Genomic DNA, 13,077 nt, shown 5'->3' with positions numbered 1-13,077 from the left:
CTTTGATTGAGCAGATCTGAACACTCTTTCTGTAGAAAATGCAACTGGACATTTGGAGCGCTAAGAGCGTAGTAGTGGAAAAAGGAATATATTCAAATATAAACTACACAGAAGCATCCTGTGAAACTTCTTTCTGATCTGAGCATTCAGCTAACAGAGTTAAACCATACTTTTGATTGAGCAGTTTTGAAACACTCTGTCTGTAGAAAATGCAACTGGACATTCGTAGCGCTAAGTGGGTAATAGTGGAAAAAATAATATGTTCAAATATAAACTACACAGAAGCATTGTATGAAACTTCTTTCTGTTCTGTGCATTCAACTAACAGAGTTGAACCTTACATTTGATGGAGCCTTTCTGAAACACTCTTTCTGTAGAAACTGCAATTGGACATTCTGAGCGCTAAGAGGCCTCTATTGGGAAAAATAATATCTTCAAATAAAAACTACACAGAAGCATTGTGTGAAACTTATTTCTGATATGTTCATTAAGCTAACAGAGTTAAACCATACTTTTGATTGCGCAGTTCTGAACACTCTTTCTGTAGAAAATGCAAGTGGACATTCGGAGCGCTAAGAGGGTAATAGTGGAAAAAGGAATATATTTAAATATAAACTACACAGTAGCATTCTGTGAAAATTCTTTCTGTTCTGTGCATTCAACTAACAGATTTGAACCTTACTTTTGATTGAGCCGTTCTGAAACTCTCTTTCTGTAGAAACTGCAATTGGACATGCTAAGGGCTAAGAGGCCTACATTGGGAAAAAGAATATCTTCAAATGAAAACTACACAGATGCATTCTGTGAAATTTATTTCTGATCTGTAAATTCAGTTAACAGAGATAAAACATATTTTTGATTGAGCAGTTATGAAACACTCTTTTTGTAGAAAATGCAAGTGGAGATTCGGAGCGCTAAGAGGGTAATAGTGGAAATAGGAATGTCTTCAAATATAAACTACACAGAATCATTCGGTAAAACTTCCTTCTGATCTGTGCATTCAGCAAACAGAGTTAAACCATACTTTTGATTGAGCAGATCTGAACACTCTTTCTGTAGAAAATGCAACTGGACATTTGGAGCGCTAAGAGCGTAGTAGTGGAAAAAGGAATATATTCAAATATAAACTACACAGAAGCATTCTGTGAAGCTTCTTTCTGATCTGAGCATTCAGCAAACAGAGTTAAACCATACTTTTGATTGAGCAGTTTTGAAACACTCTGTCTGTAGAAAATGCAACTGGACATTCGTAGCGCTAAGTGGGTAATAGTGGAAAAAAGAATATGTTCAAATATAAACTACACAGAAGCATTGTATGAAACTTCTTTCTGTTCTGTGCATTCAACTAACAGAGTTGAACCTTACTTTTGATTGAGCCGTTCTGAAACACTCTTTCTGTAGAAACTGCAATTGGACATTCTGAGCGCTAAGAGGCCTATATTGCTAAAAAAATGTCTACAAATAAAAACTACACAGAAGAATTGTGTGAAACTTCTTTCTGTTCTGTTTGTTCAACTAAAAGAGTTGAACCTTAGTTTTGATTGAGCCGTTCTGAAACACTCTTTCTGTAGAAAATGCAAGTGGAGATTCGGAGCGCTAAGAGGGTAATAGTGGAAAAAGGAATGTCTCCAAATATAAACTACACAGAATCATTCTGTGAAACTTCTTTCTGATCTGTGCATTCAGCTAACAGAGTTAAACCATACTTTTGATTGAGCAGATCTGAACACTCTTTCTGTAGAAAATGCAACTGGACATTTGGATCGCTAAGAGAGTAGTAGTGGAAAAAGTAATATATTCAAATATAAACTACACAGAAGCATTCTGTGAAACTTCTTTCTGATCTGAGCATTCAGCTAACAGAGTTAAACCATACTTTTGATTGAGCAGTTTTGAAACACTCTGTCTGTAGAAAATGCAACTGGACATTCGTAGCGCTAAGTGGGTAATAGTGGAAAAAATAATATGTTCAAATATAAACTACACAGAAGCATTGTATGAAACTTCTTTCTGTTCTGTGCATTCAACTAACAGAGTTGAACCTTACTTTTGATTGAGCCGTTCTGAAACACTCTTTCTGTAGAAACTGCAATTGGACATTCTGAGCGCTAAGAGGCCTATATTGGGAAAAAGAATGTCTTCAAATAAAAACTACACAGAAGCATTGTGTGAAACTTATTTCTGATATGTTCATTAAGCTAACAGAGTTAAACCATACTTTTGATTGCGCAGTTCTGAACACTCTTTCTGTAGAAAATGCAAGTGGACATACGGAGCGCTAAGAGGGTAATAGTGGAAAAAGGAATATATTCAAATATAAACTACACAGTAGCATTCTGTGAAAATTCTTTCTGTTCTGTGCATTCAACTAACAGAGTTGAACCTTACTTTTGATTGAGCCGTTCTGAAACACTCTTTCTGTAGAGACTGCAATTGGACATGCTAAGCGCTAAGAGGCCTACATTGAGAAAAAGAATATCTTCAAATAAAAACTACACAGATGCATTCTGTGAAACTTATTTCTGATCTGTAAATTCAGTTAACAGAGATAACACATATTTTTGATTGAGCAGTTATGAAACACTCTTTTTGTAGAAAATGCAAGTGGAGATTCGGAGCGCTAAGAGGGTAATAGTGGAAAAAGGAATGTCTTCAAATATAAACTACACAGAATCATTCGGTGAAACATCTTTCTGATCTGTGCATTCAGCTAACAGTGTTAAAACATACCTTTGATTGAGCAGATCTGAACACTCTTTCTGTAGAAAATGCAACTGGACATTTGGAGCGCTAAGAGCGTAGTAGTGGAAAAAGGAATATATTCAAATATAAACTACACAGAAGCATCCTGTGAAACTTCTTTCTGATCTGAGCATTCAGCTAACAGAGTTAAACCATACTTTTGATTGAGCAGTTTTGAAACACTCTGTCTGTAGAAAATGCAACTGGACATTCGTAGCGCTAAGTGGGTAATAGTGGAAAAAATAATATGTTCAAATATAAACTACACAGAAGCATTGTATGAAACTTCTTTCTGTTCTGTGCATTCAACTAACAGAGTTGAACCTTACATTTGATGGAGCCTTTCTGAAACACTCTTTCTGTAGAAACTGCAATTGGACATTCTGAGCGCTAAGAGGCCTCTATTGGGAAAAATAATATCTTCAAATAAAAACTACACAGAAGCATTGTGTGAAACTTATTTCTGATATGTTCATTAAGCTAACAGAGTTAAACCATACTTTTGATTGCGCAGTTCTGAACACTCTTTCTGTAGAAAATGCAAGTGGACATTCGGAGCGCTAAGAGGGTAATAGTGGAAAAAGGAATATATTTAAATATAAACTACACAGTAGCATTCTGTGAAAATTCTTTCTGTTCTGTGCATTCAACTAACAGATTTGAACCTTACTTTTGATTGAGCCGTTCTGAAACTCTCTTTCTGTAGAAACTGCAATTGGACATGCTAAGGGCTAAGAGGCCTACATTGGGAAAAAGAATATCTTCAAATGAAAACTACACAGATGCATTCTGTGAAACTTATTTCTGATCTGTAAATTCAGTTAACAGAGATAAAACATATTTTTGATTGAGCAGTTATGAAACACTCTTTTTGTAGAAAATGCAAGTGGAGATTCGGAGCGCTAAGAGGGTAATAGTGGAAATAGGAATGTCTTCAAATATAAACTACACAGAATCATTCGGTAAAACTTCCTTCTGATCTGTGCATTCAGCAAACAGAGTTAAACCATACTTTTGATTGAGCAGATCTGAACACTCTTTCTGTAGAAAATGCAACTGGACATTTGGAGCGCTAAGAGCGTAGTAGTGGAAAAAGGAATATATTCAAATATAAACTACACAGAAGCATTCTGTGAAACTTCTTTCTGATCTGAGCATTCAGCAAACAGAGTTAAACCATACTTTTGATTGAGCAGTTTTGAAACACTCTGTCTGTAGAAAATGCAACTGGACATTCGTAGCGCTAAGTGGGTAATAGTGGAAAAAAGAATATGTTCAAATATAAACTACACAGAAGCATTGTATGAAACTTCTTTCTGTTCTGTGCATTCAACTAACAGAGTTGAACCTTACTTTTGATTGAGCCGTTCTGAAACACTCTTTCTGTAGAAACTGCAATTGGACATTCTGAGCGCTAAGAGGCCTATATTGCTAAAAAAATGTCTACAAATAAAAACTACACAGAAGAATTGTGTGAAACTTCTTTCTGTTCTGTTTGTTCAACTAAAAGAGTTGAACCTTAGTTTTGATTGAGCCGTTCTGAAACACTCTTTCTGTAGAAAATGCAAGTGGAGATTCGGAGCGCTAAGAGGGTAATAGTGGAAAAAGGAATGTCTCCAAATATAAACTACACAGAATCATTCTGTGAAACTTCTTTCTGATCTGTGCATTCAGCTAACAGAGTTAAACCATACTTTTGATTGAGCAGATCTGAACACTCTTTCTGTAGAAAATGCAACTGGACATTTGGATCGCTAAGAGAGTAGTAGTGGAAAAAGTAATATATTCAAATATAAACTACACAGAAGCATTCTGTGAAACTTCTTTCTGATCTGAGCATTCAGCTAACAGAGTTAAACCATACTTTTGATTGAGCAGTTTTGAAACACTCTGTCTGTAGAAAATGCAACTGGACATTCGTAGCGCTAAGTGGGTAATAGTGGAAAAAATAATATGTTCAAATATAAACTACACAGAAGCATTGTATGAAACTTCTTTCTGTTCTGTGCATTCAACTAACAGAGTTGAACCTTACTTTTGATTGAGCCGTTCTGAAACACTCTTTCTGTAGAAACTGCAATTGGACATTCTGAGCGCTAAGAGGCCTATATTGGGAAAAAGAATGTCTTCAAATAAAAACTACACAGAAGCATTGTGTGAAACTTATTTCTGATATGTTCATTAAGCTAACAGAGTTAAACCATACTTTTGATTGCGCAGTTCTGAACACTCTTTCTGTAGAAAATGCAAGTGGACATTCGGAGCGCTAAGAGGGTAATAGTGGAAAAAGGAATATATTCAAATATAAACTACACAGTAGCATTCTGTGAAAATTCTTTCTGTTCTGTGCATTCAACTAACAGAGTTGAACCTTACTTTTGATTGAGCCGTTCTGAAACACTCTTTCTGTAGAGACTGCAATTGGACATGCTAAGCGCTAAGAGGCCTACATTGAGAAAAAGAATATCTTCAAATAAAAACTACACAGATGCATTCTGTGAAACTTATTTCTGATCTGTAAATTCAGTTAACAGAGATAACACATATTTTTGATTGAGCAGTTATGAAACACTCTTTTTGTAGAAAATGCAAGTGGAGATTCGGAGCGCTAAGAGGGTAATAGTGGAAAAAGGAATGTCTTCAAATATACACTACACAGAATCATTCGGTGAAACATCTTTCTGATCTGTGCATTCAGCTAACAGTGTTAAACCATACCTTTGATTGAGCAGATCTGAACACTCTTTCTGTAGAAAATGCAACTGGACATTTGGAGCGCTAAGAGCGTAGTAGTGGAAAAAGGAATATATTCAAATATAAACTACACAGAAGCATCCTGTGAAACTTCTTTCTGATCTGAGCATTCAGCTAACAGAGTTAAACCATACTTTTGATTGAGCAGTTTTGAAACACTCTGTCTGTAGAAAATGCAACTGGACATTCGTAGCGCTAAGTGGGTAATAGTGGAAAAAATAATATGTTCAAATATAAACTACACAGAAGCATTGTATGAAACTTCTTTCTGTTCTGTGCATTCAACTAACAGAGTTGAACCTTACATTTGATGGAGCCTTTCTGAAACACTCTTTCTGTAGAAACTGCAATTGGACATTCTGAGCGCTAAGAGGCCTCTATTGGGAAAAATAATATCTTCAAATAAAAACTACACAGAAGCATTGTGTGAAACTTATTTCTGATATGTTCATTAAGCTAACAGAGTTAAACCATACTTTTGATTGCGCAGTTCTGAACACTCTTTCTGTAGAAAATGCAAGTGGACATTCGGAGCGCTAAGAGGGTAATAGTGGAAAAAGGAATATATTTAAATATAAACTACACAGTAGCATTCTGTGAAAATTCTTTCTGTTCTGTGCATTCAACTAACAGATTTGAACCTTACTTTTGATTGAGCCGTTCTGAAACTCTCTTTCTGTAGAAACTGCAATTGGACATGCTAAGGGCTAAGAGGCCTACATTGGGAAAAACAATATCTTCAAATGAAAACTACACAGATGCATTCTGTGAAACTTATTTCTGATCTGTAAATTCAGTTAACAGAGATAAAACATATTTTTGATTGAGCAGTTATGAAACACTCTTTTTGTAGAAAATGCAAGTGGAGATTCGGAGCGCTAAGAGGGTAATAGTGGAAATAGGAATGTCTTCAAATATAAACTACACAGAATCATTCGGTAAAACTTCCTTCTGATCTGTGCATTCAGCAAACAGAGTTAAACCATACTTTTGATTGAGCAGATCTGAACACTCTTTCTGTAGAAAATGCAACTGGACATTTGGAGCGCTAAGAGCGTAGTAGTGGAAAAAGGAATATATTCAAATATAAACTACACAGAAGCATTCTGTGAAACTTCTTTCTGATCTGAGCATTCAGCAAACAGAGTTAAACCATACTTTTGATTGAGCAGTTTTGAAACACTCTGTCTGTAGAAAATGCAACTGGACATTCGTAGCGCTAAGTGGGTAATAGTGGAAAAAAGAATATGTTCAAATATAAACTACACAGAAGCATTGTATGAAACTTCTTTCTGTTCTGTGCATTCAACTAACAGAGTTGAACCTTACTTTTGATTGAGCTGTTCTGAAACACTCTTTCTGTAGAAACTGCAATTGGACATTCTGAGCGCTAAGATGCCTATATTGCTAAAAAAATGTCTACAAATAAAAACTACACAGAAGAATTGTGTGAAACTTCTTTCTGTTCTGTTTGTTCAACTAAAAGAGTTGAACCTTAGTTTTGATTGAGCCGTTCTGAAACACTCTTTCTGTAGAAAATGCAAGTGGAGATTCGGAGCGCTAAGAGGGTAATAGTGGAAAAAGGAATGTCTCCAAATATAAACTACACAGAATCATTCTGTGAAACTTCTTTCTGATCTGTGCATTCAGCTAACAGAGTTAAACCATACTTTTGATTGAGCAGATCTGAACACTCTTTCTGTAGAAAATGCAACTGGACATTTGGATCGCTAAGAGAGTAGTAGTGGAAAAAGTAATATATTCAAATATAAACTACACAGAAGCATTCTGTGAAACTTCTTTCTGATCTGAGCATTCAGCTAACAGAGTTAAACCATACTTTTGATTGAGCAGTTTTGAAACACTCTGTCTGTAGAAAATGCAACTGGACATTCGTAGCGCTAAGTGGGTAATAGTGGAAAAAATAATATGTTCAAATATAAACTACACAGAAGCATTGTATGAAACTTCTTTCTGTTCTGTGCATTCAACTAACAGAGTTGAACCTTACTTTTGATTGAGCCGTTCTGAAACACTCTTTCTGTAGAAACTGCAATTGGACATTCTGAGCGCTAAGAGGCCTATATTGGGAAAAAGAATGTCTTCAAATAAAAACTACACAGAAGCATTGTGTGAAACTTATTTCTGATATGTTCATTAAGCTAACAGAGTTAAACCATACTTTTGATTGCGCAGTTCTGAACACTCTTTCTGTAGAAAATGCAAGTGGACATACGGAGCGCTAAGAGGGTAATAGTGGAAAAAGGAATATATTCAAATATAAACTACACAGTAGCATTCTGTGAAAATTCTTTCTGTTCTGTGCATTCAACTAACAGAGTTGAACCTTACTTTTGATTGAGCCGTTCTGAAACACTCTTTCTGTGAAACTGCAATTGGACATGCTAAGCGCTAAGAGGCCTACATTGAGAAAAAGAATATCTTCAAATAAAAACTACACAGATGCATTCTGTGAAACTTATTTCTGATCTGTAAATTCAGTTAACAGAGATAACACATATTTTTGATTGAGCAGTTATGAAACACTCTTTTTGTAGAAAATGCAAGTGGAGATTCGGAGCGCTAAGAGGTTAATAGTGGAAAAAGGAATGTCTTCAAATATAAACTACACAGAATCATTCGGTGAAACATCTTTCTGATCTTTGCATTCAGCTAACAGTGTTAAACCATACCTTTGATTGAGCAGATCTGAACACTCTTTCTGTAGAAAATGCAACTGGACATTTGGAGCGCTAAGAGCGTAGTAGTGGAAAAAGGAATATATTCAAATATAAACTACACAGAAGCATCCTGTGAAACTTCTTTCTGATCTGAGCATTCAGCTAACAGAGTTAAACCATACTTTTGATTGAGCAGTTTTGAAACACTCTGTCTGTAGAAAATGCAACTGGACATTCGTAGCGCTAAGTGGGTAATAGTGGAAAAAATAATATGTTCAAATATAAACTACACAGAAGCATTGTATGAAACTTCTTTCTGTTCTGTGCATTCAACTAACAGAGTTGAACCTTACATTTGATGGAGCCTTTCTGAAACACTCTTTCTGTAGAAACTGCAGTTGGACATTCTGAGCGCTAAGAGGCCTCTATTGGGAAAAATAATATCTTCAAATAAAAACTACACAGAAGCATTGTGTGAAACTTATTTCTGATATGTTCATTAAGCTAACAGAGTTAAACCATACTTTTGATTGCGCAGTTCTGAACACTCTTTCTGTAGAAAATGCAAGTGGACATTCGGAGCGCTAAGAGGGTAATAGTGGAAAAAGGAATATATTTAAATATAAACTACACAGTAGCATTCTGTGAAAATTCTTTCTGTTCTGTGCATTCAACTAACAGATTTGAACCTTACTTTTGATTGAGCCGTTCAGAAACTCTCTTTCTGTAGAAACTGCAATTGGACATGCTAAGGGCTAAGAGGCCTACATTGGGAAAAAGAATATCTTCAAATGAAAACTACACAGATGCATTCTGTGAAACTTATTTCTGATCTGTAAATTCAGTTAACAGAGATAAAACATATTTTTGATTGAGCAGTTATGAAACACTCTTTTTGTAGAAAATGCAAGTGGAGATTCGGAGCGCTAAGAGGGTAATAGTGGAAATAGGAATGTCTTCAAATATAAACTACACAGAATCATTCGGTAAAACTTCCTTCTGATCTGTGCATTCAGCAAACAGAGTTAAACCATACTTTTGATTGAGCAGATCTGAACACTCTTTCTGTAGAAAATGCAACTGGACATTTGGAGCGCTAAGAGCGTAGTAGTGGAAAAAGGAATATATTCAAATATAAACTACACAGAAGCATTCTGTGAAACTTCTTTCTGATCTGAGCATTCAGCAAACAGAGTTAAACCATACTTTTGATTGAGCAGTTTTGAAACACTCTGTCTGTAGAAAATGCAACTGGACATTCGTAGCGCTAAGTGGGTAATAGTGGAAAAAAGAATATGTTCAAATATAAACTACACAGAAGCATTGTATGAAACTTCTTTCTGTTCTGTGCATTCAACTAACAGAGTTGAACCTTACTTTTGATTGAGCCGTTCTGAAACACTCTTTCTGTAGAAACTGCAATTGGACATTCTGAGCGCTAAGAGGCCTATATTGCTAAAAAAATGTCTACAAATAAAAACTACACAGAAGAATTGTGTGAAACTTCTTTCTGTTCTGTTTGTTCAACTAAAAGAGTTGAACCTTAGTTTTGATTGAGCCGTTCTGAAACACTCTTTCTGTAGAAAATGCAAGTGGAGATTCGGAGCGCTAAGAGGGTAATAGTGGAAAAAGGAATGTCTCCAAATATAAACTACACAGAATCATTCTGTGAAACTTCTTTCTGATCTGTGCATTCAGCTAACAGAGTTAAACCATACTTTTGATTGAGCAGATCTGAACACTCTTTCTGTAGAAAATGCAACTGGACATTTGGATCGCTAAGAGAGTAGTAGTGGAAAAAGTAATATATTCAAATATAAACTACACAGAAGCATTCTGTGAAACTTCTTTCTGATCTGAGCATTCAGCTAACAGAGTTAAACCATACTTTTGATTGAGCAGTTTTGAAACACTCTGTCTGTAGAAAATGCAACTGGACATTCGTAGCGCTAAGTGGGTAATAGTGGAAAAAAGAATATGTTCAAATATAAACTACACAGAAGCATTGTATGAAACTTCTTTCTGTTCTGTGCATTCAACTAACAGAGTTGAACCTTACTTTTGATTGAGCCTTTCTGAAACACTCTTTCTGTAGAAACTGCAATTGGACATTCTGAGCGCTAAGAGGCCTCTATTGGGAAAAATAATATCTTCAAATAAAAACTACACAGAAGCATTGTGTGAAACTTATTTCTGATATGTTCATTAAGCTAACAGAGTTAAACCATACTTTTGATTGCGCAGTTCTGAACACTCTTTCTGTAGAAAATGCAAGTGGACATTCGGAGCGCTAAGAGGGTAATAGTGGAAAAAGGAATATATTCAAATATAAACTACACAGTAGCATTCTGTGAAAATTCTTTCTGTTCTGTGCATTCAACTAACAGAGTTGAACCTTACTTTTGATGGAGCCGTTCTGAAACACTCTTTCTGTAGAAACTGCAATTGGACATGCTAAGCGCTAAGAGGCCTACATTGGGAAAAAGAATATCTTCAAATAAAAACTACACAGATGCATTCTGTGAAACTTATTTCTGATCTGTAAATTCAGTTAACAGAGATAAAACATATTTTTGATTGAGCAGTTATGAAACACTCTTTTTGTAGAAAATGCAAGTGGAGATTCGGAGCGCTAAGAGGGTAATAGTGGAAAAAGGAATGTCTTCAAATATAAACTACACAGAATCATTCGGTGAAACTTCTTTCTGATCTGTGCATTCAGCTAACAGAGTTAAACCATACTTTTGATTGAGCAGATCTGAACACTCTTTCTGTAGAAAATGCAACTGGACATTTGGAGTGCTAAGAGCGTAGTAGTGGAAAAAGGAATATATTCAAATATAAACTACACAGAAGCATTCTGTGAAACTTCTTTCTGATCTGAGCATTCAGCTAACAGAGTTAAACCATACTTTTGATTGAGCAGTTTTGAAACACTCTGTCTGTAGAAAATGCAACTGGACATTCGTAGCGCTAAGTGGGTAATAGTGGAAAAAAGAATATGTTCAAATATAAACTACACAGAAGCATTGTATGAAACTTCTTTCTGTTCTGTGCATTCAACTAACAGAGTTGAACCTTACTTTTGATTGAGCCGTTCTGAAACACTCTTTCTGTAGAAACTGCAATTGGACATTCTGAGCGCTAAGAGGCCTATATTGGGAAAAAGAATGTCTACAAATAAAAACTACACAGAAGAATTGTGTGAAACTTCTTTCTGTTCTGTTTGTTCAACTAAAAGAGTTGAACCTTAGTTTTGATTGAGCCATTCTGAAACACTCTTTCTGTAGAAAATGCAAGTGGAGATTCGGAGCGCTAAGAGGGTAATAGTGGAAAAAGGAATGTCTCCAAATATAAACAACACAGAATCATTCTGTGAAACTTCTTTCTGATCTGTGCATTCAGCTAACAGAGTTAAACCATACTTTTGATTGAGCAGATCTGAACACTCTTTCTGTAGAAAATGCAACTGGACATTTGGAGCGCTAAGAGAGTAGTAGTGGAAAAAGGAATATATTCAAATATAAACTACACAGAAGCATTCTGTGAAACTTCTTTCTGATCTGAGCATTCAGCTAACAGAGTTAAACCATACTTTTGATTGAGCAGTTTTGAAACACTCTGTCTGTAGAAAATGCAACTGGACATTCGTAGCGCTAAGTGGGTAATAGTGGAAAAAAGAATATGTTCAAATATAAACTACACAGAAGCATTGTATGAAACTTCTTTCTGTTCTGTGCATTCAACTAACAGAGTTGAACCTTACATTTGATGGAGCCTTTCTGAAACACTCTTTCTGTAGAAACTGCAATTGGACATTCTGAGCGCTAAGAGGCCTCTATTGGGAAAAATAATATCTTCAAATAAAAACTACACAGAAGCATTGTGTGAAACTTATTTCTGATATGTTCATTAAGCTAACAGAGTTAAACCATACTTTTGATTGCGCAGTTCTGAACACTCTTTCTGTAGAAAATGCAAGTGGACATTCGGAGCGCTAAGAGGGTAATAGTGGAAAAAGGAATATATTTAAATATAAACTACACAGTAGCATTCTGTGAAAATTCTTTCTGTTCTGTGCATTCAACTAACAGATTTGAACCTTATTTTTGATTGAGCCGTTCTGAAACTCTCTTTCTGTAGAAACTGCAATTGGACATGCTAAGGGCTAAGAGGCCTAGATTGGGAAAAAGAATATCTTCAAATGAAAACTACACAGATGCATTCTGTGAAACTTATTTCTGATCTGTAAATTCAGTTAACAGAGATAAAACATATTTTTGATTGAGCAGTTATGAAACACTCTTTTTGTAGAAAATGCAAGTGGAGATTCGGAGCGCTAAGAGGGTAATAGTGGAAATAGGAATGTCTTCAAATATAAACTACACAGAATCATTCGGTAAAACTTCCTTCTGATCTGTGCATTCAGCTAACAGAGTTAAACCATACTTTTGATTGAGCAGATCTGAACACTCTTTCTGTAGAAAATGCAACTGGACATTTGGAGCGCTCAGAGCGTAGTAGTGGAAAAAGGAATATATTCAAATATAAACTACACAGAAGCATTCTGTGAAACTTCTTTCTGATCTGAGCATTCAGCAAACAGAGTTAAACCATACTTTTGATTGAGCAGTTTTGAAACACTCTGTCTGTAGAAAATGCAACTGGACATTCGTAGCGCTAAGTGGGTAATAGTGGAAAAAAGAATATGTTCAAATATAAACTACACAGAAGCATTGTATGAAACTTCTTTCTGTTCTGTGCATTCAACTAACAGAGTTGAACCTTACTTTTGATGGAGCCGTTCTGAAACACTCTTTCTGTAGAAACTGCAATTGGACATGCTAAGCGCTAAGAGGCCTACATTGGGAAAAAGAATATCTTCAAATAAAAACTACAG

Source organism: Symphalangus syndactylus, chromosome 8 (assembly GCF_028878055.3).
Source record: "Symphalangus syndactylus isolate Jambi chromosome 8, NHGRI_mSymSyn1-v2.1_pri, whole genome shotgun sequence".
NCBI classification, from domain to species: Eukaryota; Metazoa; Chordata; class Mammalia; order Primates; family Hylobatidae; genus Symphalangus; species Symphalangus syndactylus.
The sequence above is the reverse complement of the archived record's forward strand: the minus strand, read 5'-3'. Positions refer to the sequence as shown.